The 21,606-nt window shown below is 48.4% G+C and overlaps 1 pseudogene; it reads right to left on the bottom strand.

The window, feature by feature from the left end:
• LOC136112395 (dynein axonemal heavy chain 9-like) overlaps positions 1 to 21,606 on the bottom strand; it is a 141,580-nt pseudogene that overhangs the window by 36,602 nt on the left and 83,372 nt on the right.

The following is a 21,606-nucleotide window of genomic DNA, read 5'->3' as shown; positions in this document are numbered from 1 at the left end:
CCTCCCCAGCCCTCCACCACTCCTCAGCACCTCTTCTGTGGCTGGTCAGAGAACCCTTGCCAACAAAACACCTATATGCAGATACAACTGAAGAATACAAAAGGTTCCCATGTTTGACCGACACTACAGGGACTTGTTTCCCCTCAAAAGGTTGGTTTCATATTAGTTGCTTGCAATAAAAAATAGACCTAACACAAATTTTCCATCACTGGGACACCACCAAAACCAGCAGCAATGCACAGGTCAGCAAAATGATTTCCCCCCATAGGTAGGGTGGGTGTGAGGTCGCTCTGGTTGACATCACTGGTTCTAACTGGTGTTCTCTGCTACTGGCTGTTCAACCGCAGCCCCATCCTTCCGCAGGAGATGACAGAACCTGCAAAGGGGACATGAAACATGCCCCCTCCCATTCTGTGTCCTCAAAGACCTGTCCTGCACCATGAAGAAAGCAAGTGCTCAAGTGAGACGCAGGCTCTCAGAGCCAAGAGGCACTAATAAAGCCCATACATCACCCTCCAGCGAGGCACATACCCTTCTGAGCACGACAGACGTTGTTTATGTCAGCAGCATTACCCAGAGCACATAGGCAGAAGGGAGTGAACCCGCTAGTCCTTCATTCCCACCAACCCCCTGCATTTCCTCAGAGCAGCTTCAGGAGAGGTCCATTTGCCACAGCAGAAGCTTGTAAGAGAACATTTGAAACAGTTAATAGAATATGAAATGGAGAGAAAAACGGGAGCTAGCAACTGGTGTAGACAGCAAAGCTCTGAAAGGCAGTTTGAGTCACTACAGAGGGGTTTGTGAAATACTCAGAACAACATCTAGTCTTTACTGCACAAGAGTGCCAGTGCTGGTCCTTAGCAGGGCGATTTGGGGATGGCTGGTCTACATTTCAGACACGCAGCAGTTTCCCTCAAAGATGGACAGCATAATGCAAGGAAAAATGACCATCAGCTATATTTTAAAAGGATTCTTGCTGAAGTCATTGTAGATCCCCTGGATGCTACTCCAAAAATCACTGATCTCCCTCTATTTTATAAGGTATCTTGTCACAACTGAAAGATAATAATTAAAAGATGTACATAGCCAGTTGGATCCCTATCTCATTTCAGTTCCTGTGATCTGTCACCAGGGACTGGCACCACCCCAGCAGCAGGGACTGAATATACATCCCTCCCCTTCTCCTTTCCAGTACAGACACAACTCCTGCTCCTCAAAGAACCAGTTCACACCAGACTAGAGCCAGGATCTAGTGCAAATTTTACACTCTGCACAGTTCCAGCCGGTAAAGTTCTCCTTCAAACCAGGATGAGGAGATGCCTCTAACAGAGAAACACGAAAACCCATCAGCTTTTAACCCCAAGGGTTTGCTTACCTGTGCAGATGTGCTCTTGAGCTTCTCCAGGCCATTCTCCAGCCGCTCCATTTTTGCTTTTAAATCCTTGCCCTTCTTCAGTAGCAAATTCTGATAGAGTTTGATTTGCTCAAGGAAGGACTTTGGAGTGGTGTAGTTATATCGTCGCTCATTCCTCAGATACAATCGCGAAATCTCGTTGACACTTGTGTGGACATAGGCCATGAATTTGCTTATTGAATCTTTCACTGAATCCTAAAAGTAAGATGAGAAGCCAGAGCCCTCAGGCAGCACCCGCTGGGTGGCACTAGGTCACGTTTTGGGAGGTCATAGAACCATAGAACGTCCTGACATGGACAGGACCCCCAAGGATCATGGAGTCCAACTCCTGTCCCTGCAATGACAACCCCACAGTTCACACCGTGTGTCTGAGGACGTTGTCCAGTCTCTCCTTGAACACTGTCAGGCTGGGGCCGTGACATCGCCCTGGGAGCCTGTTCAGTGTCCAGCACCTCTGGGTGAAGAACCTTTTCCTCATGTCCCACTGACCCTCCCTGGCACATCTTCTGCCATTCCCTGGGTTCTGTCACTGTCACAGAGCAGAGCTCAGCCCTGCCCCTCCTGCTCCTGCTGAGGAACCTGCAGCCCATGAGCTCTGCCCTCAGTCTGCTCTGCTCCAGCTGAGCAAACCCAGGGACTTCAGCCGCTCCTCATACGGCTTCCCCTCCAAACCTTCACCAGCTTCATGTCCCTCTGGACACTCTCCAGTAGCTTTATCTCCTTTTCTCCTGTGTCCCCAGCCCTGCACACAGTGAATGCTGCAGGTGAGGCCGCCCCAGCACAGAGCAGAGCGGGACAATCCCCTCCCTGCCCGGCTGGCCGTGCCGTGCTGGATGCACCAGGACACGGGGCCCTCTTGGCTCCAGGGACACTGTTGGTTCATGTTCAACTTGCCACTGACCAGAACCCCCAGAGCTCTCCATGGAGCTGCTCTCCAGCATCTCGTCCCCCAGTCTGTCTGTACAGCCAGGGTTGCTGTGTCCCAGGTGCAAAATCTGGCACTTGCCCTTGTTACACTTGTCATGGTCCCTCCCATGGTCCCTTCCTCAGTCCTCAGTCCAGCCACAATTCTGAGCTGCCTCCCCAGACCCTGAGTGAGGACTTCTGATCTGTCCCCTCTTCCCCACATAGCAGCTACAGGAAAATGTGACACCTTTCTGAACCACCGCAAAATGACCTGGACATCCCAAACCAGGCTGCTTGGCCTGCCCCTTGCTGCAGGACACTGCAGAGCTTCACTTCATGTCATGAGATATTTGTGCCATCTACACAGGTGACAGGAGCTACTCACCAGCCTCCACAACAACCCCTGTCTTTACTCCTGATTACAAATTTATCACAGGCAGAGATTGTTTGCTGCTCAAACCATCTGGCCAATTTACAGCCACATATGTCAACTCTGGAGTTTCGCACAAACTATCACTTCCCTGTGCTTTCAACTCTCCAGTCCTCACCATGCACAGAGGTCACCCGAACCAGCTGGAGTCTTCCCACTCCTGACTCATAAATAAGGAAAAAAGCATCATGCAGTTGGTAGCAGTGATTTTCCAGGGACTCTGGGGAATATGCCCAGGCTGGGTTACCCCCTGCGGTCACGGTGACACAGCCGCACGCTCCCATGTGCGCTGTAGCTGCAGTGCGCCCTGCATGGGGAGTGCTCCACCACACATACTCATGCCATGTTCTGCAGCGAAACAGAGCATCTGTGTGTAGGCTGGCTATTCTGCAATTGTTTGGGCAAGCAACAACTCAAAAACTTTAATGGAAAAACAAAGAGGAAAAGGACTGCAATGGGACAAGCAGCTAGGTGACGCACACAGACACGGTCATTTGGTGGCTTTGTACCATCCACCAACTTGCAGTCAAATATTCCAGCCAGGAAAAACCTTATTAGGTAACTAGAGTGTGGATGCATGAGATCCACAGGTCAAACTCTTCATCTGTTGATACATTCCTTGGGCTCTGTCCTCAGCTGCAATGTCACAACAGACACGTCTCTTAACTGTAGAGAGTATACCATGAAGTATGGAAAACCTAGGTACACAACATCAGAGAAAGAAAAACTATCAGATGATGGAGTACATCCTCACAAAGGAGACCTTATCATGGCTTTTAGTCCAGAACTTAACCCACATATCTTCTAGCTCACTTCATATATTGCCCTTCTGTATATTCTAAAACCACAGATGCTACCATGAGCACAACCACACTGAGAAGGGGGAAAGGGGAAATCAAGCAATGACAGAGGTACCTGATGCTAAGAAGTCACTCACCAGCACCAAGAACTGCTCATCTGCCACTTGAGCGTCGGTCATCAGGAACACGATGCCTATGTTCTTCACACCGGCTTTCAGGTACAGGTTTGCCAGGTCTGCCTGGACGTTGAAAAGCAAGAGGACTTAGGGGGTGCACCTCCATTCTGCAAAACTCAGGTAGGTACCACATCTACAAGCAGGATATTTCAGAATCTTCCCATTAACCAAGAATAAAGCAATGGCAATTAATTAGCGTGAAACTGCACTTTGGCCACTCTCCATCTTCATGGCTGAGTCTGCCAGGTTATATGGGGGAGTCTATCGCTGTCATCATTGTAAGACTTCACCCAGTAAGACTTGACGTTACGGCCAGGTCTGTGTAACACAAAAAAAAAGAGAAAGAAGCCCTGGCCAGCACCGCTACACACAGGGAAATGCTTGTAGCTGGAACACCTGGAGGTCAATGGATGTGGCTAAAGACATCAGTGCAGTCCCTGGTTGTGGAGGCTGCCCTGGGAGTTCAGAAAGGCTTACTGTGGGCACAATAAGTCACTATACGGGGACATTAAAGCACCACAGGGACTGGGAGGGACAGCAGCCACTGAAAATGTTGGACCTTGGTGTCCCCATGCTGTAGATTTCTCTGATTTCACAACTATACCTGAATTTTCTTTTTTTTTCTGAGGTGCTGCAACACATTTCTTTCTGCTTGTGAAGAAAGGAGAAGGACACCTTGTGCAAACAGGGATGTTTTCAGTTTTATTCCTTTCCAGAGTCTGAGCAGGGACTCGCCCTTCAGTGTCCCACTCAGTGCAGTGATGCTGACAGAGAAACTGCTCATATGGAAAAGCTGTTTCACCTCAAAGGGGACAGTGTCCTGATGAAGGACACAGTGTCCTCCTGATGAAGGACACCAACTTCTTGAAATCCAAGTTGTTCATGAGATGGGAAAAACGCCATCATCCCGCTCAAACTCCATCATTTCCTTCCTGCCCCTCCAAGCAGGATACAAGGCATGTGGGAGACACTGAAGGAATTTACTGGCCTGTGTTCCAGAAACTTTCTTAGAAATTCAGCAAATACACACGCTCCCTCAAAAAGAATCATTTGTTACTTCCATCACTGGAAATTTGAATTAGATCAATTATAACAGCACGAGGGGCCAATGCCAGACAGGGTAATCTGTCACCATCCTGCTCTTCCATATCTAAGAAAAAAAGATGACTCCGTATTTCATAAACTCTTTGAAAATGAATAGAGAGTGAAGGGAACATCAAATTATCTTCCACCTCCACAGACAGAAGTAAAGACATGCTTTGAAAACAAGTTTATTAATGCTGGTTTCAAGCTATATTCCTAGATGGGAGCACAGGTTTTCTCAATGAATAGGCAGGTAGGAGCTAGAAAATTGTACGAGTGGGGCTGAAGAACACAGAGGAAAGTTGAAAATACCCAATGGATGGAGGATCAGGCTTGTGTGACGTGACAAAAACATGACAAAAACAACCTGTACACAACTACAGGTCATCAGGCCCTGCCTCTGATGGGGAAGGAAGGCAAGGGTTCATTGGCCATCGCATCTCCCGAGCAGAATGGCGTGAAGTTACTGAGGTTGTGATTTTTACAACATTTCTGATGAGAATGCTTTTGCCAGCAGCTAAAATACTTGAAAATCATTTCAACGATATTTTACAATGTTGATTTGTAACTTCTGTGCTCACTAGCCTGCGCATAGATATAAGCACAGGCACCTGTTATCTATAGTGAACCATCCACCATCCCCTCAGTCCCTCCCTCATACAAAATCCTGGTGGAAGGACTGGATACGACTTTGGAACTCTCCTCCTGCTCTCTCCTGCTCCTTTTCCACCTCCAAATCACTCCACAACAGGCACCTCACAGGTGAGCTAATTACCACATCTTGGTTTAATTAGAAATAATAGTCAAATACGGTTTCTTGAACAAGCATTAACTGAATGTCCACACCAGGGGTTTATCATCGGAGCCCAGCGCTGACTCTGAGCCTTGGGCTGGGATGTTGTTGGGTCTGGCCAGCTCAGAGGGCTGGCAGGGGACATCAGGCCTGTCTGCACCCCACAGATGTGTTGGGAAGCACTGCTCCTCTCTGCAGTCCCATATAGTCTCTGGAGCTTTTTACTGTCTTCACAATGGCGTCATTCAACACGCAACAAGACAGAATCACAGGATCCCAGCCTGGTGGGGGCTGAAGTGACCTCTGCAGATCCCCCAGCCCAAGCCCTGCTCACGCAGGGTCACAGAGCAGATCACACAGGTGGGTCCAGGCGGGTTTCAATGTCTCAGAGAAGGAGACTCCACACCCGCTCTGGGCAGCCTGGGCCAGGCTCTGGCACCTCCCAGCAAACAAGTTTCTGCTCATGTTCAGATGGAGCCTCCTGTGTTTCAGTCTGTGCCCGTTGCCCCTCACCCTGGCGTTGGGCACCACTGAACAGAGTCTGGTCCATCCTCTGACAGCCACCCTGAGATATTGATCCATTGATCAGATCCCTCTCAGCTTCTCTTCTCCAGCTTAACAGCCCCAACTCTCACTGAGTCTTTCCTCATCAGAAAGATGCTCCAGACCCCTCAGCATCTTTGTCTCCCTCTGGTAATTCCTTGTCCTTCTTAAATTGGGGATCCCAAAGTTTTCAGGGCAAGTTCTGCTTTTTATTCCCTTCCGCTCCACCTCAGCCCCAGGAGTCACCCACCTTCAGGTCAGGGATCCCGTACCCTTTCCTCAGCGTGATCTGGAAAAGCTCCAGGGAGCTGATGAAGGCCGCCAGCCTGGTCAGGCTCTGCTTCCCGCTTCCACCCACGCCGACCAGGAGAGCGTTCCCTCGGGGGGACTCCAGGATCCGGTTGATGCGGCAACTAAATTGAAGCATATAAAATCTGTCATTAATAAGAGTATTTTTCTTATTCTCTGCCCACTGCTTTTCAATATATATTTTAATCACTAGGAAACCGTAGTCTGAATGGGATGAAAAATGTCAATCTAAGAGACATGTCAGCAATCAATCCCCATCTCTGCTGAGGCCCAAACAAAGGACGTAGCTGATTAAAAAAATAGTTTGGTGGCGATTCAAACTGTGTCCAGTATTTTTCCACCTGCCAAGTCCTGCTGGATAGAAATATTTTAAGGTGAAGGCCTGGATGTCTTTGCAGGGAGGACAAGGGAAAAAACACATTACATGGACATGCAAATAGTGAGAACAGAATTCATGGCTCTGGTGCACCTCTCCAGTGAAGGTTCCTCTTCACAAAGCATTTTGGGTTCATGTTCAGGTGAAGGGTCCTGCTATGCATTAAAGCATATTCATATACATCTGGAATAGCATAATACCTGTCTGGAAAATACAGTCCAACATTATTTATCCAAATCTCACCATTAAGAGTGAGATTTTGTCACACTTAAAATGAACTTGCTATTGTTTTTCAGGTCTGTTCACTTGTCCTTGAGAGTTGCACAGTGAGCTCTGCCCCCAGTCTATTCTCTTTAAGCAATTGCTGACATCCCCACGTTAAAATCCCAAGTGAGGGAGGTTTAGAGGATCCTACCTGTGAAAACCTCACTGTCAGGTGTCTGAAATGCAAGCACCATTCCCCTCTTGACATCACTGCCGTTATTCAACTCACTTAACTGAGTATTTTCCTAGACTAATCTAATTAATTTTTCAAATAAGACTGCAAGAAATACTGTACTGCTTTATTACAACTCAAGCGTCTTATGATCTATGTGCAGACTCCCACAGATTGTGAAATTAAACCCAGAATAGCAATCCAGCTTGTGTGGAGAGCTGGAATGTTCCTGCTTTTCATTCTCTAGCTGGCTGTCCCCAAAAGCAAGGGCACGGGGTGTGCGTTGGGAATGGGCACCATGAGCCCCGGGTCAGGAGGTGACTGACCCATATCCCCCACCTCCCCACATACATTAACTCCCTTACTTTTTTTTCCCAACAGAAACTTCACAACAAATTCAAGATGTCATCCATAAGCTGTTGGAGATGGAATAATTTGTGTGTTTCAGCAAAACGCAATTTCCAAATGCGCTGAATCGAAATCACTCAGCTCCAGTGAAAATCATGCTGAATACTCAAACCTCGCCTTCCCGATTACTCACAATATTAACTGGAGGGATACTGACAGGTTTTGTTGAAAATCCCAATTTATGTAAAGTGCAAAAGAAGCACAAGATTAAAATTACTGTCACCTTTCTGCAAGCAGAAACACCAATGGACATCAGGTTGCATATGACTCATTAATACAAAGAAGTAAATGCCCAAACTATAAGGGAAGCCATGCCCCAGCACAGCCAGCACGCTGCACCGCAAAAGGAACAGATTGCTGAGCTCTTAGAACAGAACTGGTTAAACAGCTAGTTAAAAGGAGTAGAAATTTATATATATATATGTATTTTTTTAATTTGCATGAGAGTAACTGCATTAGGTTACCAGGTCCAGCAAACCTGAAATCACCCACACAAGCGTGCAGCAGGACAGCGGCTTCCTTCTAGCTTAGTCACAAACCTGCTCTTCATGATACAATGTTTCCAGGCAAAATCAGTTAAAACTATGATTTACAGGGGAGGTTCATCTTCAGAAATTATCTGAGGCCAGGTCTGCATTTCAGCCCCCAAAAATCAGACCACACCTGGAATATTGTGTCCAGTTGTGGCCCCTCAGCTCCAGAAGGACAGGGAACTGCTGCAGAGAGTCCAGCGCAGCCACCAAGATGCTGGAGGGAGTGGAGCATCTCCCGTGTGAGGAAAGGCTGAGGGAGCTGGGGCTCTGGAGCTGGACAAGAGGAGACTGAGGGGGGACTCATTCATGTTTACAGATATCTAAAGGGTGAGTGTCAGGAGGATGGAGCCAGGCTCTTCTCGGTGACAACCAATGACAGGACAAGAGGCAATGGGTTCAAACTGGAACACAGGAGGTTCCACTTAAATTGGAGAAGAAACTTCTTCATGGTGAGGGTGGCAGAGCCTGGCCCAGGCTGCCCAGGGAGGTTGTGGAGTCTCCTTCTCTGCAGACATTCAAACCCGCCTGGACACCTTCCTGTGGAACCTCAGCTGGGTGTTCCTGCTCCATGGGGGGATTGCACTGGAGGAGCTTTCCAGGTCCCTTCAACCCCTGACATTCTGGGATTCTGTGATTCTGTGGAATTCCCAACAAGCATTTAAATCATGTATAAGAGCTGGAGGTACGTGTCACGATCCATACCACAGGCATGTAAATAGCTTCATAATGATCAACGGAGGCTCGCTATTTTCATATAGTCCCACGTGTCCAGTTTCCACAGGGAATCCAGCTGGACCTCCAGGCATCGGAATGCAAGCAGGCTTTCCAAAGGATCCAGGCAATTTAAGTGCCTCAGTCCATTCAAACTAGTAGCCTGAATTCACGTAATCTCACATTATATACATTTGAAAATCCCACTGAGAATTGTGTAAACGTGCCTCTAACCCAGTTGTGAAAGCATTTAGGGACATCCTGGTGTAACTAGTTCTGTGGCTGGCTGTCAAGTGAAGACAAAAAGCACTTGATCAATGTCATGTACAATAAACGTCTGTGCCGTATGCAGAGCATCAAGGGCCAAAGATGTAACAGCAACCAGACTTCAAACGACCAGCAGCATGCTGACCCTCCATCCGACAGCCCCGCATCCTCACAGTGTCAAAAGATCCCCCCAGCAGCAGCTGGAGAAGCAGGGCAGTATTTGTGCAGGACACACCACGTGGGCAGATGAAGCTTCTGCACACCTCCAGCTCCTTCTGCTCTAATAATGGATACCGACATCCTCCAGAAACCTCCATGGAAACAATCTGCATGGATAAAAGCTACAATGAGAGCATAAAGACAGAAAACTCCCTTACACGTGGCACATGGCGTCCTCAAACAGCACCAGGCTCATGGCAGCGTTGACTTCGTTGTAGCTGTCCAAGGCTTCCACAAGGATCTTGTTCAGCTCCTCCCAGGTCGGAACTGGCCTGTAGCTGGGTTCTCCAACGCCTTTAGCGAAATGGCAATAAATGTTCATTCGCTTGGTCTGCTCTAAAGTTTCCTCAATGTCCTGTCAAATTTAAAAATAATTTTTAAAAAAGGTATATAAGAAGCAAAGGAGAAAACACTGCAGCTCTATGTCATCTTTCCAAGTGAAGCACAGTGTTCCAAAAAATGTCCATATAGCTGCACCTGTGTGTTGAAAAAGGGGAAAGAGCGACAAAAGGGAAGGAAAGGGAAAGGATAAAGCCCCAATACTTGCTCTGGACCTTTTGTAAATCACAAGAACTCATCACCTTAAGAAAATGTGAGCACAAGAAAAGCCCCACAGCAACAGCTACAGCATGACACTGTTGCATGGACAATGATTAACAGCCAGAGGAAAAAGCACTGTCTGCGTTACTGTGATATTTGCAGGACTCCAATGGCAACACTGCCGGGTGATGACAGGACTGAAGCAAAGCAGGTCTAGAGCTTCCATTAGGAAGATATTTTGGAAAAAAAGGAAAGCACTAGGGATTTGTGCCTGCATCTCACTTTACTCCCACCAAGACTGGGGATCTGACTCTTTTGCTTTTGCCACAAGACTCAAGACATTTAAATAAAATAATTTAATTAATTCACAGAGCCGAAATCTCCTCTCCCCGGTGCCCTTAGGGAGAGCATCGTTCACCCAAATACCAACATTGGCAGCCCAGGAAGCAGTTGACAGAGATTTTGCTCCTGGTGTCCCACCAAGAGCATCACACTCCCTGCAAGTGAGAGACTGGCAGACCTTGGGTCAAACTTCTCTTGCCCAAGGAACCTTTTTCCTGTAAGCACGTACGTTATTATCAGAGTTATGAACCTCAACACTTACGTCATATAATTTCTTCACCGTCTCCAGCTGGATTTTATCAAAGGTACCATAATCCTTTTCTTCAACCATCTTATCCCGGTAGACTCGGTTTGACTCGTGCAGGTAGAGTTTCACCAGGTCTTGGGGGTGCTGCAGACATTCCGGGGTAGAGAACAGAAGGCCCTGTGGGGTGCAGAGACCAGCAGTAAACCCCACCTTGACCTGAAGGGCCTGATGTCTCCCCAGCATCCAGGCTGAATGGGGCTGAATCACTCAAAATGCAGAGTTACTGTAACAACCTGCAAATAAACTTCTGAAGAAGCCCCTGGAGAACGTGCCCTTCGTTACCTCCAATTTCCCAAAGCAATTGTATATATTACACCAATTTTAACAGCCAAAGTGCATCCCCAGCGCAGCCTGATCTCCAAGAGTGCGTAGGGTCAGACACCAGCCCGACGGGCGGGTTTCTGCATCCCAACACCACAGCACGGCTGCTTTGTCAAGAAGAAGATAGTTTGGACATCTTAGCGGTGATGATTTTTTTCTAAAATCAATTAATTTTAATTAGGTGCATTCTGGCTGCAGGAAATATTAGTTTCTGTCTGCTTATCACAGCATGTTTACCATGAACTCTATTAAAATGCATAAAAGAATTATATTTCAAAGAGGTGTCACCTATTACTAAGCCTATTAACAGCACCCAGGGTTTTCAATGGCATGTATTAAACAGACAGTTTTTATTCCTAACATCTAATTATTTACACACAAAACATAAAATGTATTAAAAGCAATGTAAAGCAGGCCATCTCAGCTCGATGGATCATGGCTCAAATCATTTGGGTTTCACATTTGTCATTACAGCTGTCAAGCTGCTATTTTATTTATTTCAGAGAAAAGATAGTGAGAAGAGCTGATGACTCAAAGAGAATAAGGTGAAACCCATCAGGTCCTAAAAAAAAGTCACTCTAAAGACACTCCAAGCCACAAAAGTTGTGTTCTTGATGCAAGCAAATGTAAGGCTCAGAGGGAAGAAAATCCACGTTTCACAAATCTGTAAGCAGTTTATTAACTTAACACCTGAACATCTCCCCTTCCTTCACTTTACAGACCCGACTCTCCCGACTCCTCTCAGCAGAGCTACCAGGCTCTGCCACGGCAACCAGCTGCGTCCCCAGAGAGCGACGGGGACGCTCTAGATATGGAAGAAATTGCTGCCCCTGAGGGTGGTGAGAGCCTGGCCCAGGTTGGCCAGAGAGGTGGTGGATGAACCATCCCTGGAGACCAGGCAAGAAAAATAAATAACTTTTTCTTTGCAGTCTAAATAACATTTAAAATTATACTAACTAGTGCAGCATAGCGACCCCTTTCTAGCTGTCCTGCACTGCTGGATGAAGCACCTGCTCTCCTTTCTCCTGACGTTCTTCTTGGGGAGCCTGGAGCTGCCTCAGCAGCGGTGACATGAAAACAATGACAAACACAACAACAGCGTGTGGGCCACAAACTCAAGAGTCCTATTTAAAGTGCCAATTTTTAAATCTGCTCTGACATCAGGGAGGGTTGACGAGAGGCTCCAGTCACCCCCTTGGCACTGCATAGAATCACAGAATCATTTCAGCTGGAAGAGACCCTCACGAGCATCGAGTCCAACCATACCCTAATTCTAGCATGAAACCATGTCCCTAAGCACCTTGTTTAAACACCTGCCCCTGCAGCAGTAACATCAGTAACAGTAAATTATATACTCACAACAACCAGGAGCCAGGCTGCCGTTCCTGCAGACCTTGCCTAACCCTGCTCCAGCCCCTTCTTGCCTGTCATCCCTGACTGTGGTTTCCAGCCCCTCCTCATATTTCCAGTGAAACGTGACAGCAAATTAAAGTTAGATTATTACAAATTATTACGGTACTTGCTGAGCCTTCTGTAGTCATTTAAAACCAGCCACGAGCCCAGGGGGCTGAAGATGGTCATAGATTTTGAGGTTCCTTGTTATTCTTTTTAAAAATCAGGAAGCAGCATCCTTCAGCCCAGACCCTGGTGTGTTCCCAGGTCAGCAGTGACCCGAATGTGTTTGTGTACTCAGCAGAGGAACCATGCCCAGCGCTGGCTTCCCCTCTTCATCCCCCTTCTTCACCCACAGCCCTTCTGCCAGTCGCCACCTCCCTGGAGACTCATGTTCCCCTTTGGGAGCCAAACCCCCCCACAACACACACATTACCCTGGTGTCACACAGGACAGACCAGCTTATCTCTACTTGAGGGCCTGAACCAAAGTTTCACCCTTGGCCAGCTGACGCCAGACAAGCAGCAGCACTGAGTACAATGCTGAGGCATTCAATGCTGTCCAGCTGAAGGTGAAGTCCAGAGACAAAATCAAATTAGAACAGTGGATGAAAATCATTGTTCTGCAAGGATACATGGAATTTCTCACAGCCTTCCCAAGTCAACACAACTAGATGGTTTGGTAGGGGTCTGGAGCATCTTTCTGATGAGGAAAGACTCAGTGAGAGTTGGGGCTGTTAAGCTGGAGAAGAGAAGCTGAGAGGGATCTGATCAATGGATCAATATCTCAGGGTGGCTGTCAGAGGATGGACCAGACTCTGTTCAGTGGTGCCCAACGCCAGGGTGAGGGGCAACGGGCACAGACTGAAACACAGGAGGCTCCAGGTGAACATGAGGAGAAACTTGTTTGCTGGGAGGTGCCAGAGCCTGGCCCAGGCTGCCCAGAGCGGGTGTGGAGTCTCCTTCTCTGAGACATTGAAACCCGCCTGGACCCACCTGTGTGATCTGCTCTGTGACCCTGCGTGAGCAGGGCTTGGACTGGGGGATCTGCAGAGGTCCCTCCAACTCAACCAGGCTGGGATTATGTGGGATTCTGTAATGCTGAGGCATTTAGTGTTTTCCAGCTGAAGGTGATGTCCAGAGACAAAAATCAAATGAGAACAGTGGATGAAAATCATTGTTCTGTAGGGATACGTGGAATTTCCCACAGCCTTCCCAAGTCAACACAACTAGATGGTTCATCTCAGGAGAAACCTATTGTACAGCCAGGGCAGCCTGGAAAACAACATGGCTCAAGCAGTTCAGACAGGAACCCACACAACAGAAGAAGACACCTGTGTCCTTGAACAGCCGCTGGAACCCAGGCTGGATATCCTGACATGTTTCAAAAAGCATTAGAGACCCACACTTGGGCAACAGAGTGAAACCACACCTGTGTCCCTGATGGGGCGCTGGACACCCTTCTGGCCTCCACAGCCTCGGTTGAACCTGGATATCCTCACCTACCTGAATCTGAGCACCTTGAACTGGAGCCTAATCCCACCTTAGATCTGCAAAGTGCTGATGTCTGACAAGAGGACAGTCACCTTGGACTCCTTTCACCTCCAGTGAATGAGGTGCTTCAGAAACACAGTTCCTCTGAGCTCTTCTCCGTGTTTGTCCATGAGGAAGAGCTGATGCACTACAGACAGAAATGCCCATTTTTCTCTGCTGGGGGAGAGGACGCGACTCGCCAGGCAAAAGGGAATCCCACTGAAGATACTCAGACCCCCAGAGACGATCATTCCAATCAGTCAGGACAAACATGAACAGTGCTTGACAAAGTCAATCCACTGCTGCCTGCCGAGCCTCCTACCCCTGGGTGTATAGGTTGCTCTTTTCCCTTTGGTTTCACCAATACCTGACAAATCTCTCTGGTATTTTGCCATCATTTGTAGTGAACACCTGGAGTCACCTTCAGCTGAACCCTCGCTCCAAACAACGCAGACATCAGCCTGACCAGCTGGAGCCAGGTGGCAATGGGTCTTGGGTGCAGAAGGGAAAACATGAGAGCAGTAAGGACCTGTACCTGTTGAAAGGAATTATTGCTGACTTGATTTGGGGCCGTCTTCCTTGTTCTGTGCAACACTCACATGCGTACAATGTCCAAATTCATTAGCTGCAGCAATTAAGATACAAGTTCTTGGAGTGTTTTGTAATGAGGTAATTAGCACAGGACTCCTTGTCATAAGAGCTGTCAGGCAGTTTTGACAAAGGGAATCAAGCTGGGCTTCTAAGGCTGGTAGGTGCAGCATTAATATATAATATATTATGTATATAACAGTATGTATATAATAGTGAGATAACAACAGAGCCACTGGACAGGCTGCAAATGGAGCCATTTTAAGGACCTGTGCAGAGCCAGCAGTATCACAGCACAGCGGCAGCAAGTCCAGGGGCTGACCCCTCCACAGCTGCAATTTCTACGTGCTTTGTGCCTTTAACAGTTGTCATTGGCCGCTTGTATAACTACAGAACAGTCGGTAAAACAACAATCTCCCAATGCCCTTCACACACACAGCTATTGTGCAGGCGGTGTTTGATTGCTTGTCTGGGATTAAAAGGAATTTGAAAAAGGCAACATGCACCGAGCTACATCCACCAGTTCTCCATCTGCCCACAAGCTAAGGAAACTCACATGTCCCTAACCAGGAAAAGGGGGTTGTTTATTCCTTTATCTTTTTTTTTTTTTTCCCAGTTAGCATCATATCAAGGGTCATGGGCCATGGTAGACTGGAAGGTGGGTGGAGAACTGGCTGGCCCAGCAGGCTCCGAGGTCTCACTGCAGCTCCAGTGCTCCGCAGGGGCTGGTACCGGGGCAGTGGGTGTCTCCATGCGGGAGCCAGCAGTGCTCTCCCAGCAGGGCTGCAGCTGGCACTGACCACGCAGAACGCAAAGGGAAGGACCTTGACAGGCAGACAAAAGCTGTGTGAGGTTCAATCCACTTTTGGGGCCCCCAGGACAAGAAAGACATTGACATACTGGAACGAGTTCAACGGAGGCCACCAAGGTCATAAAATGGTGGAGGACAGGACATGCAAGGAAAGGCTGAGAGAAATCGGTTTGTTCAGCTCGGGGAAAAGGTGAAGGGGAATTTTAATTCTGTTTCTATCCCTGGAGACATCCCAGGCCAGGCTGGATGGGGCTCTGAGCAACCTGAGCTGGTGAAGATGTCCCTGCTCATGGTAGGGGTGGCACTGGGGGAGCTGGGAAGGTCCCTCCAACCCAAACTGTTCTGTGATTCTTTGACTCTGTCTACAACTACCTAATAGGGAGTTATAGAGAAGACTGAGCCAATTTTTTTTGGAGGTGTATAGCAAAAGGACAAGAGGTAACAAACTGCAGGAAGGGAAATTCCAACTGAAATAAAAATATATCAGCTTCACCATGGAGTGGGTTTAGTGGTGTGACAAGGGTCGGAGAGGTTATGGGAACTCCAGTCATGGAAACATTCAAAACTTGGCTGATCAGCCTGACCTGACTTTGAAGCTAGCACTGCACAAGAAGGGTTTGGACAAGAGAGTGTGAGCTAAATTATGAGTTTATGAAGATTGAATGAAAGTAACACATGGAAATGCATTCCCGGAGTCCAGAGCTTCTTTCACACTCAATTTCAGGAAGAAAATTGTGTTCCCGTAGGGACAAACAGGATATCAGGAGATCTCAAAAACTCAAGAATATTTAATGTGAAGGAATAATCAAGAATGAATCCAAAAGGTAAGGAAGGATTTCAGGAAAAATTGGACCACTATTTAAATAAACATTATGAAGCCCAGGAGCCAGACTCCCCCACTCCTGAAGCCACGTGATAAACAAAACAACACCTGAGCTCAGTCGCTGCTCCTGCCCCAGCATCCAGACCTGGCAGGACATTTCCTAATATCCCACAACCTGAGCACCTTTCAAGCAGGTTACAGTTAAAATTAAAGCTTCCCATGGAAATGCTGCTTTTCTCTCTCTGCCTTTCAAAGCACAGATTAACTAGAAGTCAGGAGTTAACACGACCCACATCTAACATCAAAAGCTGCTGATGTTTAGCTGAGCATAAGTGACAGGTCTGATTCTTTCTTGGCACAAAAGAGTTATTAACTTTTTCAAGGCCCTGTTTTTGCATTTCCCACTACGTCATTACTTCAGTTCTTGTGTGATGGACCAGACCACAAGGCACCAAACTTTCAGTACGTACTTAGGAGAACAGGTGTTAAGAAGGACAGCAACAAGTTACAAACCGGGGTTCTACAAGAGTTTATGGTGTTCCAAACCTCTCGATTTGGCTGCTGAGAACCTTCTCAAATTTTACTAATCAGCCTGTAACTCTGAAAGGCTCTTTGAGCAGTAATATCTACTGCTTCAAAGTATGAGATTTCAGGGGAAAAAAAAGTCTCTCCGTTGTTGGAAGAAAATATTTCTAAATCTGAACAACTTCCCCTTGGTACAGAACTGGCTCTGGTGGAAATTCAGTTTTAGCAATTAAGTCAAAGCTGGGTTTGATTCAATTATCACCTTTTTAAATGCCACCCTTCATGCACATACTGAGCATCTGACCATCAAGAAGCTCAGAGGACATGCCAGTACAGGCCAACAAGCTAAGCTGGATCTAACTTCAGGGCCAGTAACCCACTAACTATCCACCACCTGCTTCAGTACAATAAAATAATTTGCCTGTGTGGTGGAACAGTGCCATTAATCCCCACATTTACACGTGTGGAACTGAGGCTCCCAAAGATGAGCGCACCATCAGTCATTTAAGTGCTGAAGTCGGAAGCCCAAAGCTCCCTTCAGCTGGTCCCTTCTACAGCCAGAGGGCGTTTCAACCCACCCCAAACCTGCACATCCATCTGGAACTACTCATCCCTCCCCGCTGACCACAAGAGGCTGGAAAGTAACTAAGCTTCTCAAAGCCATGGGCAATGGTTCTGGAATCCATCCAAAACTAACAAGGAATTAAGGAATGGCCTAAGGTCACCCACTTTACTCAGGGCACACATGTGCTGTGTCATTTTTAGGTAGGAGACTGCATTCTGCCCACCAGAGCTAGAGGAACACAGCTCCGCAGCCTCTTGTAGCATCGGGACAAGCTTCAAGTCCCACAGGACAGCAACTGCACTTACTTGGAAGATATTGGAGAAGTCTCTCAAGTTGAAAATGTAGTGGAACTTGATGGCTGTTGGAAGGAATGTAGCGGCTACTTTCTGGTGCAGTCCCAGGGCAAGGGCAATCAGCTGCTGAGCTGATTTTTGCACAGCCCCCGAGAAATTTCCACTTGTCAGGTGCTGCGTTAAAATGGTGCTATAGATCCTGGACAAGGCATCCTGCCCAGGGATGGACAGCGCGAAGACACAGAAGTGACGCTGAGGGAGAGAAAGGAAGGCATGGAAAGGTCAGAGAGGTAGAAAAACACCTTTCAAGCAAAATGCCCTTGGGGATTTGCTGTGATAATCTCATCTAGGCTCCCTTTCCCATGAAATGCTGGACCAGATGATCTTTTGAGGTCCCTTCCAACCTGGGTTGTTCTATGATTCTCTGATTTGCAGTCCACCTGAACAAGGTTATTTCCCTCTCCCAGTTTGCCAGCAGAGCTCAGGTGGGAAGTGACATCACTCTGCTCACTAAACCAGGGATTTTCAACTGCATCTCACCAATGCTACACTGGAAGTGCAGTCCATTGAAGAGCCAAAGGGCTCTGAAGGTCCCACCGACCTCTGACAAAGCCCAGTCACTGTCTCTATTAAGAGCAGCCCCTGGAAGGTGCCATCTCCCAGAGGACCTCTTTACTAATTTGGAACTTGCAAAGTTGCCCATGGGACACTTCATTTTAACTCCACACCTTGCTGAAGAGGAGCCAGGGTCCAAGCTGACTCTGGTCATTAGGTTTCTCCATGATGAAATGAATTTTGCTCACTGCTACCCAGTCCCTCCATCGGTTGGCAGCTCCCAAAAATCAAAGTCTAATGTTTAAGATCTCTTCCCAAATCTTCTGTTATCAGCAGCGCTTGAACTGCTTTTTGTTTGGCTTGGGGTTTTTTTGTTCGGTTAGGTTTTTGGGGGGATTTGGTTGGTTGGTTGGTTTTGGTGTTCTTTGTTTTGTTGGTTTTGTTTGGTTGCTTGGTTTGGGGTTTGTTGGGGTTTTTGTTGTTGTTGTGTTTTGGTGTGGCTTGGGTTTTTTTTTAGTTTTGTCTGTTTTCTTCGTTTGGGTTTCTCCCCCACACCTCTTTTTACTGACAGCTGCATCAGACAATTCTGGAAAGCAGGCGGCGTTAATGCACCATGCTTCAGAGCTAAATACGAGCTAAATGAAGGCAAAATCTGCCTGTATGGACCAGAAGGTTGTCCTGAAAGTAGGTGTTAAGCTGGCTGGCAACTTTTGACTTCCTCCTCTGACGGAGCTGCAGAATGCGAGGAAAAACAAACAAGGGAATAAGGGACCCAGTTCGGTGCTTCACTATTAGGAATCACAGTCACTCGACAGATTCGTGCCATTTGTACTGATAAAACAACAGCAGGATCTGCCAGTGGTTGTCCTCTAACCTCACGTTTAAATGATCCACCCCAAAATAAACCCAGCGATGCACCTGCCGTTGTGCAGGGCTTTACCTGCAGCCGAGGGTTGATGGTGAAGCTCCCCGCCGTCGGGTTCATGCACGACACACACTGCACGTTCGTGATCTCCTTCAGCGACAGCTTGGTCCGGTCGTACCTTCGGGCAAAACACAAGCAGCAGCACAGTGACCACGGCCACTGCCTCTCTCAGTACATGTCCCTGGGCTGCCAGAGGCCGCTTGTCTTCAGGGGGTCAAATTCTGCGTCTTGCCAAGATGAGGCCCAGGCCCAGGTTGCCGGCCTATCTGTACACGGCCTGGCACACGCGAGTCCTGCTCCTGGTGGAAATCCTTCAGCTTCAACAACCTGTAGCTAATATTTCTATCAGTAATAAGCACTGAGCAAAGCCCCTGGGCCATACTCTTCACTTGCATGGAAATGGCAGAAAACAGCAGGAGTGTCTCTGGTTTGATCCCAACCCGGGACAGGGTGTGAGAGACTACAAGGGTGACTCTCAAACACTGTGGCAAACCCAGCCCTGCAACACCCAGTCATGGGAGACGGGCCATCGTGAGCAGGTGAATGGTGATTTACATGTCAAGGCCGAGGTGACAGCCACAGACAAAGGCTGGGTGACACAGGCAGTGCTGTGTTGAAGGACACGCAGCCTGTGCGCTGACAGGCCCGACACGGTGTCAAGGCCCAGGCTGAGAGACCCTTCGGGCCTCCCCCATCTTCCACAATCACCCCCAGTGACGCCTGCACAAAAGCCCAGGTGATCCCGAGGGCTATAAACCCTATAAAACCTGTGCCAGCACGGGCAGGGTGCCACCCTGGGGACCCTTCCACCCACCGGGCTGACCACGGGAACCGAACCACACACCACAGGGTGCTGAACCCTGACTACAGACCCAAGCATTCCTGCATAGGAACTGGACCTGAGACTACAAACCCCTCAAACACACCACGGAGCCCTAAGGGTGGTGAGACCTTTCCTTTCCCTTTCCTTTTCCTTCCCTTCCCATTTCCTTCCCCCTTCCTTTCCCCTTCTTTTCTTCCTCTCTCTTTCCTTCCTATATTCCTATTTCTTTGCCTTCCTTTTTGTGAGTAATACAGTAACATAAGGTTTAGAGCCCCACTTGTGCCACAAAACTCTTTCATGTGAATCTTTTCGCTGCTAAACTGTTTATCGATTGAGCTTAAGTAACATAAATCCTTCTGCCACTGAGTCATTTGCCAATTGGACCAAGCTACAAAAAATAAAGGTCTTTTGTTTGTGGACCTTCAGGATTGTATGTACTTTTTTCCAACCCAGGGGACTGACAAATCTCAGTCACACTTCCCCCAACCATAGCGCCAGGTGGGACATGACAAGGGTCAGCAGGCTGCTGCTGCCGGGGGAGGACAGGGAGTCCTGGGCTCCCTGGTTTAAGAAGGACAAGGAATTACTGGAGAGAGTCCAGCGGTGGCTACAAAGATGCTAAGGGATCTGGAGCACCTTTCTTGTGACAAGAAACTGAGAGAGCTGGGGCTGTTGAGCTGGAGAAGAGAAGCTGAGAGGGATCTGATCAATGGGATCAATATCTCAGGGTGGGTGTCAGAGGATGGACCAGACTCTGTTCAGTGGTGCCCAACGCCAGGGTGAGGGGCAGCGGGCACAGACTGAAACACAGGAGGCTCCATGTGAACATGAGCAGAAACTTGTTTGCTGGGAGGTGCCAGAGCCTGGCCCAGGCTGCCCAGAGCAGGTGTGGAGGAATTGAAAACCATTCCAGTGGTTAAAATTCAGACAGTCAAGAAAACACACCTTCAATGAAAATAAAGAAATAATGGGAAGGGTTATTAGAATGGAGTCGTGAGACAGGTAAACTGAGCCTTGGCAGCTAGGAAGTGTCAGGTAGTCTGTAAACCCTGCCGTACCCAACCAACGGGGAACTGGGGAGGGAATTTGCAGTTGGGATTAGGGGTGGATATAAGCAGTGGCTTTTTGCCCTGTTTTGTGTGCCTACCTTTAGGTGGAACACCCGACCTTGCAAAATCGTTAATAAAATATGCTTTGCTGAGAGATCCTACCTGAGCCTACTATATTGGTGAGATGATAACTTCCTGCATGCAATACAGTGCCCAGTGGGCACTGCTGAGCACATGGGCAGAAGGCCTCGATGTGTCTGGGAGGGGACCCATGGCATGCTGCATCCCCCCGCACCTCGCTGCATCCCCTGTACGTTGCTGCATCCGCCTGCACCTCGCTGCATCCCCTGCACGTTGCTGCATCCGCCCGCACCTCGCTGCATCCCCTGTACGTTGCTGCATCTGCCCGCACCTCGCTGCATCCCCTGTACGTTGCTGCATCTGCCCGCACCTCGCTGCATCCCCTGTACGTTGCTGCATCCGCCCGCACCTCGCTGCATCCCCTGTACGTTGCTGCATCCGCCCGCACCTCGCTGCATCCCCTGTACGTTGCTGCATCCGCCCGCACCTCGCTGCATCCCCTGTACGTTGCTGCATCCGCCCTCACCTCGCTGCATCCCCTGTACGTTGCTGCATCCGCCCGCACCTTGCTGCATCCCCTGTACGTTGCTGCATCCCACCGCACCTCGCTGCATCCCCTGTACGTTGCTGCATCCGCCCTCACCTCGCTGCATCCCCTGTACGTTGCTGCATCCGCCCGCACCTTGCTGCATCCCCTGTACGTTGCTGCATCCCCCCGCACCTCGCTGCA

The sequence above is a fragment of the Patagioenas fasciata genome, chromosome 25, assembly GCF_037038585.1.
Source record: "Patagioenas fasciata isolate bPatFas1 chromosome 25, bPatFas1.hap1, whole genome shotgun sequence".
Lineage (NCBI taxonomy): Eukaryota > Metazoa > Chordata > Aves > Columbiformes > Columbidae > Patagioenas > Patagioenas fasciata.
This window is presented reverse-complemented; position numbering and strand designations above follow the sequence as displayed.